At 34.6% G+C, this 21,185-nt stretch overlaps 1 pseudogene; it reads left to right on the plus strand.

Moving 5' to 3' along the window:
• The window catches only part of LOC101892934 (uncharacterized), a 162,394-nt pseudogene extending 149,898 nt beyond the window's left edge, over positions 1 to 12,496 (plus strand).
• The last annotated feature ends 8,689 nt before the right edge of the window (positions 12,497 to 21,185 follow it).

Consider the following 21,185-nt stretch of genomic DNA (forward strand, 5'->3'; position numbering starts at 1 on the left):
TATTAGTATTAGTATTAGTATTAGTATTAGTATTAGTATTAGTATTAGTATTAGTATTAGTATTAGTATTAGTATTAGTATTAGTATTAGTATTAGTATTAGTATTAGTATTAGTATTAGTATTAGTATTAGTATTAGTATTAGTATTAGTATTAGTATTAGTATTAGTATTAGTATTAGTATTAGTATTAGTATTAGTATTAGTATTAGTATTAGTATTAGTATTAGTAGTAGTATTAGTATTAGTATTAGTATTAGTATTAGTATTAGTATTAGTATTAGTATTAGTATTAGTATAGTATTAGTATTAGTATTAGTATTAGTATTAGTATTAGTATTAGTGTTAGTATTAGTATTAGTATTAGTATTAGTATTAGTATTAGTATTAGTATTAGTATTAGTATTAGTATTAGTATTAGTATTAGTCAAATTAGTCCGGGTTCAAGTTTGAAATTTACCGAAGAGCATGTTAGTTAAACCCTTGAACAATGGTTCCACATCTAATCTTTCTTGACAAAATTATTTCAACGTCTTTTCATAATAAAACTTGACCCTAATCATATCTTCATTGTAGAAATCGACAGTGATCTCAATATCAAATTTTAGGATTCAAGTTCTCTCCATTAACTTAACGGCAAATCTAGTACTTTTCGAACAATCATAGTACGCTTATTCAAAACCACCTCTTTCTCTCAAAACATACCAACAATGGCCTCCATATCAATGTTCATGATTTCAGCTTTCTCCCTTCACCCAATACCAAATTTAGTACCATATAGTGCTTTTCGTTCATATGTAGCACTCGTTTTTAAAACAATCTCCATAGCTCAACATCAGATACCAACGTTAATTAGTAATTTCCCTCATAACCAAATTATGTACCATTTAGTACAATCGTAGTACGTATATTCAAAACCAGCTCCTTCTCTTAACCAAAGAAACCAACAGTGACATCCATTTAAAATTTCTCGATTACAGCTCTATCCCTTACCCCAAATTTAGTGTCACTTAGTACTTTTCGAACAATTGCAGTACACATATCCAAAACCACCCCATAGCTTAATCACCGGCACCAACAGACCCTCAATATCAAATTTGAAGACTCCAGGCTTAACCTTTCTCCCAAGTACCATTTAGTACTTTTCGTACATTTACATTACATTTCCGAAATCACCTCCATATGTCCAGGCGACACATGAGCAGCGACCCTAAAACCAAATCTCAGATTTCAAGCACTATATGCAATAGCATTTCACTCAATACCAAATTGTACCAAATATAGTACTATTTATTACTTTTTGTACACTTGTGGTAAACATTTCCAAGATCACCTCTTTATCACAAACCTACCAGCCAATGCCAACATCTCAAATTACCAGCTTCTTCTGATTGCCCAATACCAAATTGTGTACTATTAAGTACAGTTCTTACACTTAGTACACATTTCAAAAAACCCCTCCTTACATCAACAATATTTCCAAGAATTGTTTCTCATACCGAATCTCAAGATTTTATCACTATTTGTTGACGTAATTCGAAATAGTCCAAGATTCTAGTTTAAGCTGTTTTTTACCCCCCACCATAACTAGTATGGAGGGTATATTAAGTTCGTCATTCCGTTTGTAACGTTTGTAACTCATCGAAATAATAATTGTAGACGATTTAGCCCTGTCCATCCTTCCGTCTGCCCGACTTTTATAATCACGAATAAAAATAGAAATATGTCTTTTGTCTGCATGCAGGTCAACTTCGAAGATGAGCTATATCGGTCCACGATATCGTATATCCCCCATATAACGATACCTCCCGACATTCAGTATTTTGATGATTTTAGCCACATTTTTCAATGGAATTGTCTGAAATTCTGCACAAGGAGTTCTCTGTGAATATCTTACCCCTGGAAGAGAATTGTCTATATAGGTCCACTATATCGAATAGCCCTCATACAGTTCTCATACCCCCCAAAATTCGGTATTCTGATAATTGTAGCAACATTTTTCAATGAAATTATCTGAAAATCCACACAAAAAGTTCCCTCTGAGTACTTTATACCCTGCAAGAGAATTGTCTATATAGGTCCACGATATCGTATATCCACCATATAACAGTAACTCCCGATATTCGTTATTTTGATGATTTTAGCCCAATTTTTTAATAGAATCATCTGAGTTTTCTGTGCAAGACCACGTCTTTGTACAGCCCCTGTACAACGGTACCTCCCTTTATTCCGTACTAGCTGAACCCGGTGCGCTTCGCTACCCCTTTTGATTTTATATGCATTCAAAATTTTATTTACCAATATATGTTGGATAAAGAAAAACAAATTTAAAAATTAAAAAAAAAAAAATATTGCACTAATTTAATGCGTTAATAAACAAAATCATTACAAAAGCAGTAACATCACATGCACACACAAAGGGTTTGTCCTTTGGATTTATTTATTTCATAGCAAATACCAAGCGTGCAGGAAACTGCAATTTTTTTAAGTAGAGTTGTTTTTCTATTGCAATTAGTGAATTCGAGATAGCAACATACTGCGCCGTAATAAGCGTATTTCAAATAAATTGTTGTGTTGTTTTTTTTAGTGTTAGCCTAAGGCGTTGTGGGTCAATGGTTCTTATTAAAATCATATCCGAATCTGATCCGATTTAAATATAATTTTAAAAAAATTACTTTTACACCAAACTCCGCCACACTTTTCATAATTCATTGAAATTGGTGCGTCAAATATGTGAAATCGGCCGAGAATATATATATATATGGAAGCTATATCCAAATCTTAACTAATTTCGACATCATCACATTTATTATTATAACCAAATTCCGCCACACATTCTGAATTTCATTGGAATCGGTCATATATATTTGGTGCATAATATATATGAAATCTGCCGAAATATATATGTTAGCTATATCCAAACCTCAACTGATTTCAATATAATTTGGCAATTTTTGCTGGTGCCAGATTTTGTCTTTCTCGCTTTGGGTGCATCAAATATGTGAATATATATGGGAGCTAAATCACATCTGAGCGTATTTGAATATAATTTTCAAATTTATTTTTGTACCAAATTTAGCCACTCATGCCGAATTTCGTTGGAATCGGAAATACGTATCGTGTTTTGTGCATCAAATATGTGAAATCGGCGAACCGATTTCAATATAATCTGACTAATTTATTTTCTAATCAAAATCGCGTTACATATTCCAAATTTCTTTGGAATCTAACATACATATCGTGTATGGTGCATAAAATACATGAAATCGGTCGAAAATATATATGAGAGCTATATCCAAATCTGAACCGATTTTAATATAATTTGACAAATGTATATTTGTTTTAATTTCCGCTACACATTCCAAATTTCATTGAAATTAGAGATACATAGCGTGTTTGGTGCATCAAATACATGAAATCGGTCGAAAATATATATGGGAGCTATATCCAAATCTGAACCGATTTCAATTTAATTTGACAAATTCATTTTGGCTCCCAATTCCGTTACTTATTTTAAATTTCATTACAATTGGAAATACATGTCGTGTTTGGTCCACCAAATACATGAAATCGGCCGAAAATGTATATGGGAGCTATATCCAAATCTGAACCGATTTCAATATAATTTGGGAAATCAATTTTTTAGATAAAATCTATCACACGTTTCAAATTTCATTGAAACTGGGGATACATAGCGTGTTTGGTGCATCAAATGTTTGAAATCGGCCGAAAATATATATGGGAGCTATTTCCAAATCTGAACCGATTTCAATATAATTTGACAAATTTATTTTCGGATTAAATCCCGTCACACATTCCAAATTTCATTGGAATCGAACATTCATATTGTGTTTGAGGCATCAAATGAACGAAATCGGTCGAAAATATATATGGGAGCTATATCCAAATCTGAACCGATTACAATATAATTTGGCAAACTTATTTTTGTTCCAAATTCCGTTACGTATTCCAAATTTGGAGACTGTATCTTCAACCAATCAATAGATATGTGCATACAAAATCTAAATTTTTGCGAGGTACCTCCGATTCTGATGCTATATCTCCAGTTCCAAGTGGAAATTCAAAAATGTATATAGCCTATGTTACTTTCAGGCGATGTTGCAGTATATATGGAAATTTTCAGGAAAATCTATTCAGCGGTTTTCGAGTCCATAAATTACAAACAAACAAACAAACAAACATACAAACATTTTCCTCTTTTATAGATATAGATTTTGATGATATTAACGCCATTGTTCAAAGAAATTGTTTCAAATTTCGTATTTGAAGTTCGGAATCATTACTTATGCAGCACCACGTCTTCGTTTAGACCCCATATAAAGCGGTATTTCGCGACGGATTTTTTTTTTTTTTTTGGAAAATTTTCAAGTTCCCGAACAAAGAAGAAATTGAGAAAATACCCTACCCTTATTCAAAGACACTGTGCAGTTGAGGTGGTGATTGGGGATTACAACAACTACGAAAGAAGAAAAAAGACAATAACAAATTCCACTCGGAAGTCGCGTATGACTGAGAGATATGCGTGTGATTTGCCATCAAATATATTTTGAGAACAAACAAACAAAACATATTTGTTTATTGTAAATCATGTCTTCCAATTCCTTCGAATCAATATATACATGTATATTTATTACTGAGGGGGATTTTTGATTTGTCTTTGTCGTTGGCGTTGTTGTTTCTCCTTTTTATGGGTTTTGGGGGTTGGAGTCGGTTGGAAATACATTTCTTTTTATAGTTACTTCTTACTGCGGCCTTGTGGTTTACTATTCATATTCTTATTCCATTCCATTTCGTTGCAGCGTTAAAACCGATATGCTACCCGGACGTGCTTTCAGTCGCCTCTATATTGCCAATGCCAATTGACATGATACTGGCAACTATTTCTGTACCCTTGGTAATGATATCACTGGAACTGTGATGGTGCACGTACTAAATGGTAGGTATTCCCCCTCTCTCCTCTCCCTCACTCCCTCTCCCATCACCGACCTGGTGGTGATAATAAGCATTGACTACACACTGAACAAAGAGAACTCACAGCAGCAGCAGCAGCAGCAGGAAAAGTGATAACCAACAAAATCAAATATCGAACACGATATAAATTTTCCAATTCGAGGGAGTATTGAAATCTCTCAGTGTGGAAAATAATCAAAAAAAAAAAAATACCAAAAAAAGTGTTACACCCTTCGAAATGTCTGCAGCAATCCAATAATAAACAATATGCATGCATTTCATTACTTAAACACAATGCCATCCACCATCGCTCGATTCATTCAGTCATCCAACCATCCACCCACACCTTTTTTCACAAAGACCAACCCCTCTCCCCCCTAGCATGGCATCCTGTGCACGTATTTCAATATTATATTTTCATGCACAATTGCAAAACTTCTTCCACTGCTGCTGCTCCTGATATATTATCGGTAAATATGAAATTGTAAATTGAACAAAGTTGAACCAACAAAACATCACAAATTCTGTTCATAATTGGATTGCAGGATTTAAACAACGAAAACAAAAATATGTAAACTAATAATAGTGAAAACATGGCAACACTTGTCCTTTTGTCATGAATCGGAAATTCTTTAAATATTTTATTAACAAACAAGTAAAAAAGCTATAAGTTCGGCCGGACCGAACTTTTAATACCATCCACCATTTGGTACAAATTTAGCAATTTCCAAGAGAAAAAAATAAAATCCGTTAAAAATTCTGTTAAAATTTTAAAAATACCGAATGCCTATAAGACGACGTGGACCTGCCTAGGCAACTTTTTTTAATAAGTTATTACAATATTTAAATGCGAAACTTCAAGAAAAATCTGTTTATAATGTAGCTAAAATCATCAAAATACCGAATATGGGGGGTACCGTTATATGGGGGCTATACGAAGACGTGGACCTGCACAGATAATTTTCTGTCTTAGGCTGTAGTATTCACTACGAACTTCAAATGCTAAATTTGAAACAATTCCGGTGAATAATGTCGCTAAAATCATCAAAATACCGAATATCGGGAGGTATCGTTATATTGCGGCTATATGATAACTTGGACCTACATGGCCCATTAACCTGCCTACTGGCAAAATATACATGTGTGCAAAATTTAAGCCTTCTATCTCAATTTGGTCGAAAGATAGCGTGATTACAACAGACAGACAGACGGACATGGCTAAATCGTCTTAGAATTTTACGCTGATCAAGAATATATATACTTTGTTGGGTCTGACATGAGTACTTCGAGGAGTTACAAACGGAATGACAAAGTTAATATACCCTCCATAGTATAGAGGAGGGTATAAAAAAAAACATATGAGCTGGATTTACTGGCTTCTTCCAAGAACCTGATTAATTTTAATAAAATATTCAAAATTGGAAAACGTGGAAATACAAGTGCCCCAGAAGCTTTTTCATAGGCTTCGTTACCCAGCAAACCAAATATAGCCCGAGAGCATTTTCAAATTCGAACTCAATCAAACTTCCAATCGAATATTGCCTGAAGTGAACATTTTGAAACAAAGGATAAAGGACATATCGAAGAGAAATTAGAATTATCAGATCGATTTAAAATATCAATTTGGGCAATAAATAATCTCCACTCCAAACATCTGATTATTGTATCATTCTTATGCGAATGTTCAAAATTCTACTTCAATACAAGTGGTGCAAAATTTCGTAACCGTTTATTAGAAATTTCCCATATTAAATACGTTTTGTGTTTTTCGTACCTCTCAAGTCCACACACCCAATTTTATCTCACGCACTTATACAAGTTCTCCAGCCAATATCTGTTTGGTTACACATACAGGGTGATTTTAACATTCTTTTTTTAAATTTTATTGAATGAAAGCAAAAAATAACGGAAATAGCATCAACTTTTAGAATCAGTTTAGATTTGTTCGAATTGACCACATTTGGCACGAATTATGGCCTTCAAACGGCTCGAATGTTGCTTGCATGAGCTTTTTGGTATTTTTATACCCTCCACCATACTATGGAGGGTATATTAACTTTATCATTCCGTTTGTAACTCCACGAAATACTCATGTCAGACCCAACAAAGTATATATATTCTTGATCAGCGTAAAATTCTAAATTTTTGGCTAAAATTTTGCACACATGTTTATTTTTCCAGTATGCAGTTTAAGTTCGTAAATGGGCCATGTAGGTCCACGTTTTCATATAGCCCCCATATAACGGTACCTCCTATATTCGGTATTTTGATGATTTTACCGACATTATTCACCGGAATTGTTTCAAATTTGGTATTTAAAGTTCTAAATGAATACTACACCCTAAGAAAGAAAATTGTCTGTGCAAGTCCATGTCTTCGTATAGCCCCCATATAACGGTACCTCCCGATATTCGGTATTTTGATGATTTTTGCGACCTTTTTGCCGGAAGTAATTTAAAATTTGGTATTTGAAGTTCAAAATGGTTACTACACCCTAAGACAGACATTTGTCTGCGCAGGTCCACGTCTTCGTAAAGGCCCCATATAACCGTACCTCCCTATATTCGGTATTTTTGACGATTTTATGTACAATACCCACCGAAATTGTTTGAGATGTGGTATTTGAAGTTCGTAATGGATGCTACAGTCTGTGACAGAAAATTGCTGGTCCAGGTTTTCGCACAGCTCCAATTTAACGGAGCTGAGTTTATTTCATGTTTCGAATTTGAATATGGTAATGGCTTATGACAAACAATGTCAATGTATGTACACGTCGTATGGACCCCAATATAACGGCTATATTCGGTATTTTTAAAATTTTAACAGAATTTTTTAAGGATTTTATTTTTTGAAAATTTCAAAATTCGTTGCAAATGGTGGAGGATATTAAAAGTTCGGCCCAGCCGAACTTGCTGCTTTTTAACTTGTTTAGTGCCTACTTTTCTTTCAAAATACTCCAGACACAATAGTCCAACGGATTTGTATCCGGAGATTTTGGTGGTCATTGTGCGCTGGAAATGAAGCGAGGAACCTCATTTTGTAACCATTCTTGGGTGGCGCGTGCTGAGTACTGTTGGAATGTCCAGGTCTACAGCCAAAATGCCCAAGGCTTTAATACCCCCTCCAGAATATTTTCGCGATAATATTCGGCATATATTCTGAAGCTACGGTCGATTAATACGAGCGGAGAGCGACCATCGGCTGTTATGACGGCTCCACCATCACCATGACCGGCGCTTGAGTTCTGGTGGCCAACCGAAGGTGGACATTTTCAGCTGACCTCTTTGGCAAGTAAACACGATCGTTTTGATTGTTCACAAACTGCGGAACAATTAATATTTTCTCATCGGAGAAAACCAAATTCGGCAGTTCACCACTTTCGGCCAACTCTTTAGCTCTTTTGAGTCTATTTTCTTTCTGTTGCGGTGTAAGTTTTTGCACTTTTTGGAATTTCAATGGCTTTACCCCGAGCTCATTTTTCAATATTTGCCTAGTGGAATATTGCGATATGTTCAGTTCACGAGCCATTTTTGGGCCACTGCGACGCGGGTTTCGATCAAATCGCTTCTTTACTTTTCAAACCATTTCTGCTGATGTTGCTGTTTTCTTCCGTTCACTTCATTGACTTCGGGCTACTCTACCAGTATCAGGGTAATGAGCGATGGTACGAGACGCAAAAGATTTATTCACATTTAAATGCTGGAGTGCTCTAACGATAGCCACTTGTGGTCTTCCAGCCAAATATTAAGAAATCACGCTTGAATTTCATTACGAATAACTTTTTTTCTTGAAAATTCTCACCGAAATGCTTTTGTACGCTTGCAAACCAAATAATGAGCTGTCACTGGAATAATTTTAACAGCTTTCAGACGAGTGGCTTAGAAATGACAGCGGTCTGAATTTGGTTGCAGTTTTTTCATCCCACACTAGATCTTTTGTTGGTGGAAATATTGCGGTGAAATATTAAGACAATCGCAAAACAGAAAGGCAATTCCACATTTTATAATAGTTACTAGCTGAACCCGGTGCGCTTCGCTACCCCTGTTGATTTTATATGCATTCAAAATTTTATTTACGAACATATGTTGGATAAAGAAAAACAAATTTAAAAATTAAAAAAAATAAATATTGCATTAATTTAATGCGTTAATAAACAAAATCATTACAAAAGCAGTAACATGACATGCATACACGAAGGGTTTGTCCTTTGGATTTATTTATTTCATACCAAATACCAAGGGTGCAGGAAACTGCAATTTTTTTAAGTAGAGCGGCATTTTTATTGCAATTAGTGAATTCGAGATAGCAACATACTTCGCCGTAATAAGCGTATTTCAAATAAATTGTTGTGTTGTTTTTTAGTGTTAGCCTAAGGCGTTGTGGGTCAATGGTTCTTATTAAAATCATATCCCAATCTGATCCGATTTAAATATAATTTTAAAAAAATTACTTTTACACCAAACTCCCCCACACCTTTCATATTTCATTGAAATTGGTGCGTCCTATATGTGAAATCGGCCGAGAATATATATATGGGAGCTATATCCAAATCTTCACTAATTTCCAATTAATTTATCACATTTATTATTATAACCAAATTCCGCCACACATTCTGAATTTCATTGGAATCGGTCATATATATCGTGTTTGGTGCATAATATGTATGAAATCGGCCGAAATATATATGTTAGCTATATCCAAACCTCAACTGATTTCAATATAATTTGGCAATTTTTTCTGGTGCCAGATTTTGTCTCTCTCGCTTTGGGTGCATAAAATATGTGAAATCGGCTGAGTATATAAATGGGAGCTATAATCACATCTGAGCGTATTTGAATATAATTTTTCAAATTTATTTTTGTACCAATGCCGAATTTCGTTGGAATCGGAAATACGTATCGTGTTTTGTGCATCAAATACCGATTTTAATATAATTTGACTAATTTATTTTCTAATCAAAATCCCGTTACATATTCCAAATTTCTTTGGAATCGAACATACATATCGTATATGGTGCATAAAATACATGAAATCGGTCGAAAATATATATGAGAGCTATATCCAAATCTGAAACGATTTTAATATAATTTGACAAATGTATATTTGTTTTAATTTCCGCTACACATTCCAAATTTCATTGAAATTAGAGATAAATAGCGTGTTTGGTGCATCAAATACATGAAATCGGTCGAAAATATATATGGGAGCTATATCCAAATCTGAACCGATTTCAATTTAATTTGAGAAATTCATTTTGGCTCCCAATTCCGTTACTTATTTTAAATTTCATTACAATTGGAAATACATGTCGTGTTTGGTCCACCAAATACATGAAATCGGCCGAAAATGTATATGGGAGCTATATCCAAATCTGAACCGATTTCAATATAATTTGGGAAATCAATTTTTTAGATAAAATCTACCACACGTTTCAAATTTCATTGAAATTGGGGATACATAGCGTGTTTGGTGCATCAAATGTTTGAAATCGGCCGAAAATATATATGGGAGCTATATCCAAATCTGAACCGATTTCAATATAATTTGACAAATTTATTTTCGGATTAAATCCCGTCACACATTCCAAATTTCATTGGAATCGAACATTCATATTGTGTTTGAGGCATCAAATGAACGAAATCGGTCGAAAATATATATGGGAGCTATATCTAAATCTGAACCGATTACAATATAATTTGGCAAACTTATTTTTGTTCCAAATTCCGTTACGTATTCCAAATTTGGAGACTGTATCTTCAACCAATCAATAGATATGTGCATATAAAATCTAAATTTTTGGGAGGTACCTCCGATTCTGATGCTATATCTCCAGTTCCAAGTGGAAATTCAAAATGTATATAGCCTATGTTACTTTCAGGCGATGTTGCAGTATATATGGAAATTTTCAGGAAAATCTATTCAGCGGTTTTAGAGTCCATAAATTACAAACAAACAAACATACAAACATTTTCCTCTTTTATAGATATAGATTATGCATTTTTTTACCCTTTGTGGGGGATGATCTTGATAAAGTGAACCGATATTCCATTTCCGATATATTCCATTTTCACGGTATTTTAATTTTTTTGCTACATTTTTTCACGGATTTGCCTATAAATTCGTATTCGTTGGTCATAATGGGTTCCAGCTCCGGTGGCGAAACAATGCATGTATGGGTCCATGATTTGGTATAGCCCCCATATAACGGTACCTCCCGATATTCGGTATTTTGATGGTTTTTGCCACATTTTTTTACTAATTGGTATTTGTGGGTCATAATGGGTCCTAGTTCGTGTGGCAAAACATTGTATGTATAGGTCCACGTTTTGATATAGTCCCCATATAACGGTACCTCCCAACATTCGGTATTTTGATGACTTTTGACACATTTATTCAAGAATTTCTCTGAAAATTGGTAGTTGTAGTTCATAATGGGTCCCAGTTCGTGTGGCGAGTCATTGTAATTATAGGTCCACGTTTTGGTATAGCCCCCATATAACGGTACCTCCCGATATTCGGTAATTTGATGATTTTTGCCACATTTTTTCACGGGTTTGTCTGAAAATAGGTATTTGTAGGTCACAATGGGTTCTAGCTCATTTGACGAAACTTTGTAATTATAGGTTCACGATTTGGTATAGCCCCAATATAACGGTATCTGCCAATATTCGGCATTTTAATGGTTTTTGCCACATTTCTTCTAATGTTTACTTTACCCCAAGGTGAAGGTTATTAAAAGTTTGGAACGGCCGAATTTAATGTTTTTTTACTTGTTACTTTTTACAGCTTTTCGTAACGGATTTCTAGCTCTTACCGATCTCCGAGAAACAATGTTGTGCCATTTTGTACTTTTTTATAACATTTAGTACCCTTAAAGTCGTGAATTCCCACCTTTATACACCACTTTATACACGCTTACAAAATTCCAAAGTTCTAGCTCCTACCATATCATTTAGTACTTTTCGTGCTCTTAAAGTTAAAAAATTTTTACAAATTCGACCTTATCTTAATCTTATATATGTCAATCCCTGAATAATAATTTTTAACCTTTTAGTATTTTTCGGTGGTTCTCAAAGTTTCTGCTCCCAGTTCCATTGGGGCCCGCAAATATCATCCCCTTAGTTTTTATGCGGACTTCATGTAAATTTTTGTTTCTTTAAATTCCACACACACACATTGCATTACATTTAAAAACATCTATTTTTTTACGACACAGAACCATTAAAACACTCTCTCTCACACACACATCGACATTAACACATCCTGCTAATGATGTTTAGCCTCTGCCAACAAGCATCTATTTATATGCCATATATTCATTAATGTTCTCCATTTCCGTTTCCTGACGCTCGTTTCTATTTTCATCCTCTTCTTTTTTATCCTTTTTTCTTTTTTTTAGGTGAAGAACCAGCTGCCATGCAGCATGCATCAGGGTCGACAATGTCGCCCATACTCTCGGTTGTATTATTTACAGTAATTGCAGCATCATTGTTTGCAGAGTCAACGATGACGACAATACGACGATAAGAGGAGAAAGAACAACAACAACAACACTGGCATCATCATTTCATCGCAGCCATGGTTACCGGCTGCCAACCATTCAATCAAACCCATAGGGCTTGACGGATGTGTGCCCTGCTGGTGGGCGGATGCGGATATCCTCCTACCGCTCCACATCATGTGTATTTATATCGCGATGAAGCCAATAGCAGCCGCAACAACATCAACAAATAGCATAACATAGCATAGATACTAAAATTCCATTCCATACTTAACTAACATAGAAAAAAACTACAAAAACAACAACAACACGATGAAGAAGCAGCAACTAGAAACTGACATACAGAGAGAGAGAGAGATAAATAACCAATGTGTCTATTAGATAATTAACATTAGGTTTTTCTGTTGTTTATTTTTATACCCTACACCACAAGGTGGTCAGGGTATTATGTCTTTGTTCATTTGTTTGTAACAGGCAAAATGAAACGAGATAGACCCATAGTTACTTTTGACTCACTTTCTGAGTTGATTTATGCATGCCAGTCCGTTTGTCCGTCCGTCCGTCCATCTGTCCATGTATTCTTGTGAACAAAATGCAGGTCGCATTAATTATCCGATTGAGATGAAATTTTCCAAACAACCTTTTTTGGCCCAAGGACGAACCCTATTGAAATTGGAGATAATCGGTCAAAATTTATATGTAGCTCACATATATATCTTCGTCCGATTTGCTTTTTATTGTGCACCAAACGTGTAAAATTAGCCCGAATAGTATGGAGTTTTGCACGTATGATCACATTAGGCCTGAAAATAAGTATGCCAAATTTTATCGAAATCGGTTCAGATATAGCTAGAGCTCCCATATATATTGTTCATCCGATTTATTATTTTAGTCCTCCGCAGCCGTAATATGCACTCTGTAACAACAATATTTGGGGAAATATATCAAATACAGCTCAGAAATACCTTTGCTGAATTTTATCGTGATCGGTTCAGATTTGGATATACCTTCCATATATAACTTCGTCCGATTTACCTTTGATTGTGCATCAAACGTCTAATATTTGTCCAATCTGGATGAAATTTGGCACTTACGACCGAATTGAGTCTAGAAGCTTGTATGTCAAATTTGGTGAAGATCGGTTCAGATATAGCTATAGCTTCCATATATACTGTTCATCCGATTTGTTATATTTGTTACCCACAGCCGTAATATGCACTCCGTAACAACGATATTCAGGGAAATATATCAAATACAGCTCAGAAATATCTTTGCCAAAATTTATCGTGATCGGTTCCGATTTGGATATAGCTCCCATATATATTTTTATCCGATTTTAAATTAATTGTACACCAAATGGGCAATACAAATTCGAATTTAAAAGATACAAATGCTTCGGCATATTTAGTCCTTTGAACTTTAAATTATAATTATAATCATAGCTTGTATGATTGAATTCTCCCACAAAAACTTTTAATTGTTATGTGGAGCTCTACTAAATTACCAAAGTGGTGTAGGTTATCATAAAGTCGGCCCCGCCCAACTTTAGGACTTTCTTTACTGGTTTATTGTTTTGATAGTGATTCTGACATTACAAACCAAACAGGTACCCCTCTATACTTGCAATTTTTTCAATGTTAGCCTACCTTGTATTCATTGTCCCATGCATAATACCATACCACACCACATGCACTCAAGTAATACATAGATATATACATAACTTCCATTATAAGTATATACAATGTCATAACAAATGGTCACGCAATGACCATTTGTGTGCGTGTGTGAGTGCGTGTAATATTTTGGAGATGTATGGTAATAATATACATATGTTTCTAAGTATGTGTGTAAATGTAGCCCTGTGTCCATGTGTCACATTAAATGTGACATTTGACAGGAAGTATCCAAAACATGGTTTCCGTTGCATGTTTGTGTGTGTGTGCATGGGCTGGTGTATTGCTGCCTGGGTATATGTTAACTAACAAATAGGAAACATCTTGATTAGATATTTTTCGAAATTATAACACATTTATATGAAAATAATTTAATAATCTGTCCCGAGTTTTTCTGTTCACTTTTTTTTTTGTTTCATGTCAAATGCCATCATCACGAACAAACGGATATGTCAACATATAATGCTTCTATTTTATAAGCAACGGCAACAACCACAACAACACACACACACATTCACAATTAAATGACATAATGATAATGAACAAGTTAAAAAGCAGTAAGTTCGGCCGAGCCGAACTTTGAATACCCTCCACCATTTGGAACGAATTTGGAAATAAAATCCTGAAAAAAACTTTGGTAAAATTTTAAAAATACCGAATATTGCCGTTATATTGGTGCCTATACGACGCGTTATTTGTCATGAGTCATTACCAAATTCAAATTCGGAACTTGAAATAAACGCGAATAATGTAGTTAAAATCATCAAAGTATAGAATATAGGGAGGTATCGGTACTGTGCGAAGACCTGAACCTGCGTAGACAATTTTTTGTCATATTCTGTAGCATCCATTACGAACTTCAAATACGACATTTCAAACAACTTCGGTGAGTATTGTATCTAAACTCGTCAAAATACCGAACATAGGGAGGTACTGGTATATGGGACCTATACGAAGACCTGGACCTATATAGACAATTTTCTGTCACAGACTGGAGTTTCCATTACGAACGCTAAATGCCTAATTTGAAAAAAATTTGGTGAATAACGACGCTAAAATCACCAAAATACCGAATATATGGAGGTACCCTTATATGGGGGCTATACGAAGACGTGGACCTGCACAGACAAATTTCTGTCATAAGCTCTAGTATTCATTACGAACTTCAAATACCAAATTTAGAACGATTCCGTTAAATAATGTCGCTAAAATCATCAAAATACCGAATATCGGGGGGTACCGTTATATGGGGGCTACACGAAGACGTGGACCTGCTCAGATTATTTTTTGTCGTAGGCTGCAGTGTCCATTACAAACTTCAAATGCCGAATTTGAAACAATTCCGGTGAATAATGTCGCTAAAATCATCAAAATACCGAATATCGGGAGGTACCGTTATGTGGGGGCTATATGATAACTTGGACCTACATGGCCCATTTACGAACTTAACCTGCCTACCGGCAAAATATACATGTGAGCTAAATTTTAGCCTTCTATCTCAATTTGTTCGAAAGATAGCGTGATTACAACAGACAGACGGACAGACAGACAGACATACAGACGGACATGGCTAAATCGTCTTAGAATTTTACGCTGATCAAGAATATATATGCTTTGTTGGGCCTGACATGAGTATTTCGAAGAGTTACAAACGGAATGACAAAATTAATATACACTCCATAGTATGGTGGAGGGTATAAAAATCATTTGTCTAAATTCTAATTAATCTAGTTATCTTGTTCGTGTTATATTTAGCTCGAAAATCGAAGTCGTACATATGAAATCGTACATATGTGTGTAAACATGTATGTGTGTCTGTGATTATGGCATTACGTAATTAAGTGGCTAATGAATATGAAATGAGAAAATATCTCCTCCGGGTTTATTTTTGTAATAAATTATTCATTAATGAAATACATTTTTGATTGGCTTTGATCAGATTCGTTTTTATACCCTACAACACTATGTGTTGGGGGTATTATAAGTTTGATTGGGCCAAAAATAATGTAACACCACGAAATATTGATTTCCCACATAGTACATATAGATCTTCCTATCTCGGCGAGCTGAGTCGATCTAGCTATGTATGACCGTCCGTCCGTCTGTCCATTTTAATTTGTAATAACTCTACAGGTCGCAATTATGGTCCGATCTTCACAAAATAAAAAAACGGAGGTGGGGCTAGGGTCAGAATAGAACCCTGTTTCTTTTGGTGATGATCGCATAATATTTAGGGGTTGAAATGGACCAAAAACTGAAAAAATTCCTGATTTTGCACTTGATCTACAGGTCGCAATTATAGACCAATCGACGCGGAATTTCGCATGTAGCTAGAGTTTAGGGCTGGCAAGAAGCCTACCCATTTGGGTGGTCATCAGGTAATATTTAGCGAGTAAAATAGACCATACCTTTTTTGTTGAAAAAATTCAAAATTTTTCATTAAACCGCGAATATTTTAAATCCCAGCGAAATCACAAATCCATGACAAGGTTACTTCTGATCTTTACATCGACGTTAACATCCAACAAAACGGATATATAGCAAAATATGTGCGATATATATGTTTATCAAAGAAGATATGCTTGAAAAATCTCTTATATGTCGAGAACGGCTGAACTGATTTCGACAGTTCTCATTAATTCAGAATGGCCTCTTGGCAGGAAACATAAAACGTCTAAAAAAATCGCATAAAAATATCTCTCTAAAGATGCAAATATTGATTTTGTAAGATTTTCTCATATTTTTTCAATTTTGTCATATTTTTGGCATATTTTCATTTTGAATTAAACATTTGGTAATATTTCTACAGCTAACAAAACTAAGTAGTTAGGATATCAGGATATCATATACAGATCGCATTTATGGCCCGATCCTTACGAAATTTTGCATGGAGGTAAGATGAGGGTCAGAATAAAAGCCTATTTTTTTTGGAGATGATCGCCATATATTTAGGGGTTGAAATGGACCAAAAAACTGCAAAATTGTCAGCAGGTCGTAATTATGGGGGTTACCGGACATTGCAAAAGCCAAGCAGTTTTGGATGGCCATCCAAAAATATTCAATGTGTGAAGGAGTTTGCCAACTTTTATAGACAAAATACGAAAATGTCCATTCCAGTGACTTTTTGGAGAATTCACAAATGCAGGAAAGACGCACTTCTGACTATTTCGTTAACGCTGATTTCGTTGAAGAATTTAGTCAAATGTCTGTATCTCATATAGATGCGTTTCAGTCAAAAACCAATAATAAATGTTAATTTTTTGCCACTTCTGAGAGATTATAGGTCTTTGGGAAATATTGGTTCCAGATCTAGGAAGACCATTTACGTGCAACATTTAACAATAAATTGGAAATGAGCAAATTAGTTTAAGTTGCTATTATCCGAAAATTAGAGAACGAAACCTGTTGATTTTCTTTTATTATTTGTCACAATATCTTGTGGAATTCTTTCGAGTATCTCGCATATATAAACTGTATTGTTTGAAATTTGAAAAATGTTTTCAGTGATTTGCAAGTAATAGATTACAATGTGTGCATCCTGAAATGGTGATTAAATGTAAGAATACATAAAACGCTTTTTTGACTTGCTTCTTCGTAGAAGAGTTCCAGTCGAAAGTTCCAGTCAAAAAGGCGTTTCATGTATTCTCACCTTTAGATCTGTGGAAGTTGTTTTATATTAAAAATTCCATTAGAATGTCGTCCATTATTTGATATTTTAAAATGTCTTTTAGGAAACTGTTAGGTGGTCTGTGAGATACATAGGTCTTTAAATGGATTTTATTAGGGTCTCTTATTAGGCATCTTATTGCCCACCTATGGAAAACTTATTGATCTGCTATATAAAGTCCCTTTGAGTGTCATTAAGAAGAATAGTTGGTCTTTAAAGAAAATGCCTATTAGCCTTCCATGATTTCCTCGCAAATAATTGAGCAAATATATTGAACTTCTTCTTCTTCCTTCAGAGGAAGATCCATATCCATTTATATCTTATTATACCCTCCACCACGGAAAGGAGGATATATTATCTTTGTCATACAGCCCACATTATTTGACGTAGACCGTCAAAATTTAGTAGAACAATTTGTATTGTGTCTAGGATGGTTGGTATTGGTAAATGAGATGTATCGGTCTACGTTTTGGTATAGCCCCCATATAACGGTACATCTCGACATTCGGTATTTTGATGATTTTTGCCACATTTTTTTTTAGGATTTGTCTAAAAACTGGAATTTGTTGGCCTCGATGTGTTCAAGCTCCGGTGCCGAAACATTGTATATGTAGACCCACGTTTAGGCATAGCCCCCATATAACGGTACCTCCCGATATTCGGTTATTTGATGATTTTTGTCACGGATTTGTCTACAACTGGAATTTGTTGGTCTTGAAGGGTTCTAGCTCCCACGAAATTGTTTCGAATTTGGTATTTTAGATGATTTTATATATGACAATCCTTGAAGTATAAAATTGTCTATATAAAGATTCCCGTTTTGGTATGGCCCCATATAACGGCCTCACTCACTTTACGATTATTGGATAAGTTAAACTGCATTATGCAAAAGGCCTTCATATACCTGAGGTTTAAAGTAAAACACGCTTTAATTCTGATACTTTTATGTAAAAATGATTCCTTTACCTTAAGATGGAGGGTATTAAAAGCCGAACTAAATGTTTATACCCTACACCACAAGGTGGTCAGGGTATTATGTATTTGTGCATTTGTTTGTAACAGACAAAAGGAAACGAGATAGACCCATAGTTGCTTTTGATGATCTGCATAGAATCACATTCTGAGTCGATTTATGCATGTCCGTCCGTCCGTCCGTCTTTCCATGTATTTTTGTAAACAAAGTACAGTTCGCATTTATTGCCCTATCTAGATGAAATTTTGCACAAATCATTTGTTTGGCCCAAGGACGAACCCAATTGAAATTGGATGTAATCGGTCAAAATTTAGATATAGCTCCCATATATATCTTCGTCCGATTTGCCTTTTATTGCACCAAACGTGTAATATCAGCCCGAATAGTATGGAATTTTGCGTATACACCCAAATTAGGCCTAGAAATAAACAAGCAAAATTTGATCGAAATCGGTTCAAATATAGCTATAGCTCCCATATATATTGTTCATCCGATTTGTTAATTTTGTCCTCCGCAGCCGTAATATGTACTCTGTAACAACAATAATTGGGGAAATATATCAAATACAGCTCAGAAATACATTTGCTAATTTTATCGGGATCGGTTCAGATTTGGATATAACTCCCATATATAACTTCGTCCGATTTAACTTAACTGAAATTTCGCACTTACGACCGAATTAGGCCTGTAAATAAGTATGCCAAAATTGATCGAAATCGGTTCAGATGTAGCTATAGCTCCCATATATACTGTTCATCCGATTTGTCATATTTGTTACCCATAGCCGTAATATGCATTCCGTAACAATGATATTCAGGGACATATAACAAATTCAGCTCAGAAATATCTTTGCCAAATTTTATCGAGATCGGTTCCGATTTGGATATAGCTGCCATATATATTTTTATCCGATTTCATTGTGCACCAAATGGGCAATACAAGTCTGAATTTAAAAGATACAAATGCTTCGGCATATTTAGTCCTTTGAACTTTAAATTATAATTTTAATCATACGGTGTATAATTGAATTTTCCCATAAAAACTTTTAATTGTTATGCGCAGCTCTACTAAATTAGCAAAGTGGTGTAGGGTATCATAAAGTCGACCCCGCCCGACTTTAAAACTATCTTTACTGGTTGCTTTCTCTTTTATGTGTATTCCGGTGTGTGTCTAACAAACACACAATATCAACCCACTGGATCTAACAAACCCAGTGTGTTAATCTACAATAGTATAAACGCACTATAAGACAGGGTTGCCCTTCTCCCAGTACATTTGAAGTTGAACAACCTTTCTTTTATGAGCCATGCATACTAAAGTTATCCAACGTTGGTTAATACTAAAAATTGCAAGTGTGTTCGCAAAAGGCAAAGGCTGTTCGACGTATATGTAAGTGGTAATTTAAATGCAATTTTCCATTAAAATTAAATATTTTAATTTTTTTTTAAGTAGAATTCCTAAAAAAATAAAGAATTGTAATTAAGATTTTTCTATAGTTTATAAAAATACCAACATTCCCCCTAACTGTTGGCCACTTTTCTGGACATTTGCTAAGCAATTTGCCAAAACATGTAGTTGGTCTGAAAATAAAAATTTTGTTATTTTTTCGATTTGTGGTTTAACCATATGATATTTTGTAATTGTTAATAAATGACCACACACACACATGTAATCCGGCACACATACAAATGTAATGCGATTAATTATTTGTATATTTATTTTGTTTTTTTTTTTTTTTTTTTTCTTTTTTGGTTCTCTCTTTTGACATAAATTTAAAGCAAAAATGCCAAAAAAAATGAACAAGTTAAAAAGCAATAAGTTCCCTTCACCTTTTGGAACGAATTTAAAAATTTTAAAAAAATAAAATCCTTAAAAAATTCTGTTAAAATTTTAAAAATACCAAATGTAGCCGTCTATTGGGGTCTATACGACGTGGACCTACATAGGCATTGTTTGTCATAAGCCATTATCATATTCAAACTCGAAACTTGAAATAAACAGTGAATAATGTAGCTAAAATCGTCAAAATATCGCATATAGGGAGGTACCGTTATATCGGAGTGCGAAGACCTGCACCTGCATAGACAATTATCTGTCACAGGCTGTAGCATCCATTACGAACTTCAAATACCACATCTTAAACAATTTCGTCAAAATACAGAAAATAGGGAGGTACTGAGATATGGGGCCTATACGAAGACCTGGACCTATATAGACAACTAGCTGAACCCGGTGCGCTTCGCTACCCCTTTTGATTTTATATGCATTCAAAATTTTATTTACGAATATATGTTGGATAAAGAAAAACAAATTTAAAAATTAAAAAAAATATTGCACTAATTTAATGCGTTAAAAAACAAAATCATTACAAAAGCAGTAACATGACATGCATACACGAAGGG

Source organism: Musca domestica, unplaced genomic scaffold, assembly GCF_030504385.1.
Source record: "Musca domestica strain aabys unplaced genomic scaffold, Musca_domestica.polishedcontigs.V.1.1 78, whole genome shotgun sequence".
Lineage (NCBI taxonomy): Eukaryota > Metazoa > Arthropoda > Insecta > Diptera > Muscidae > Musca > Musca domestica.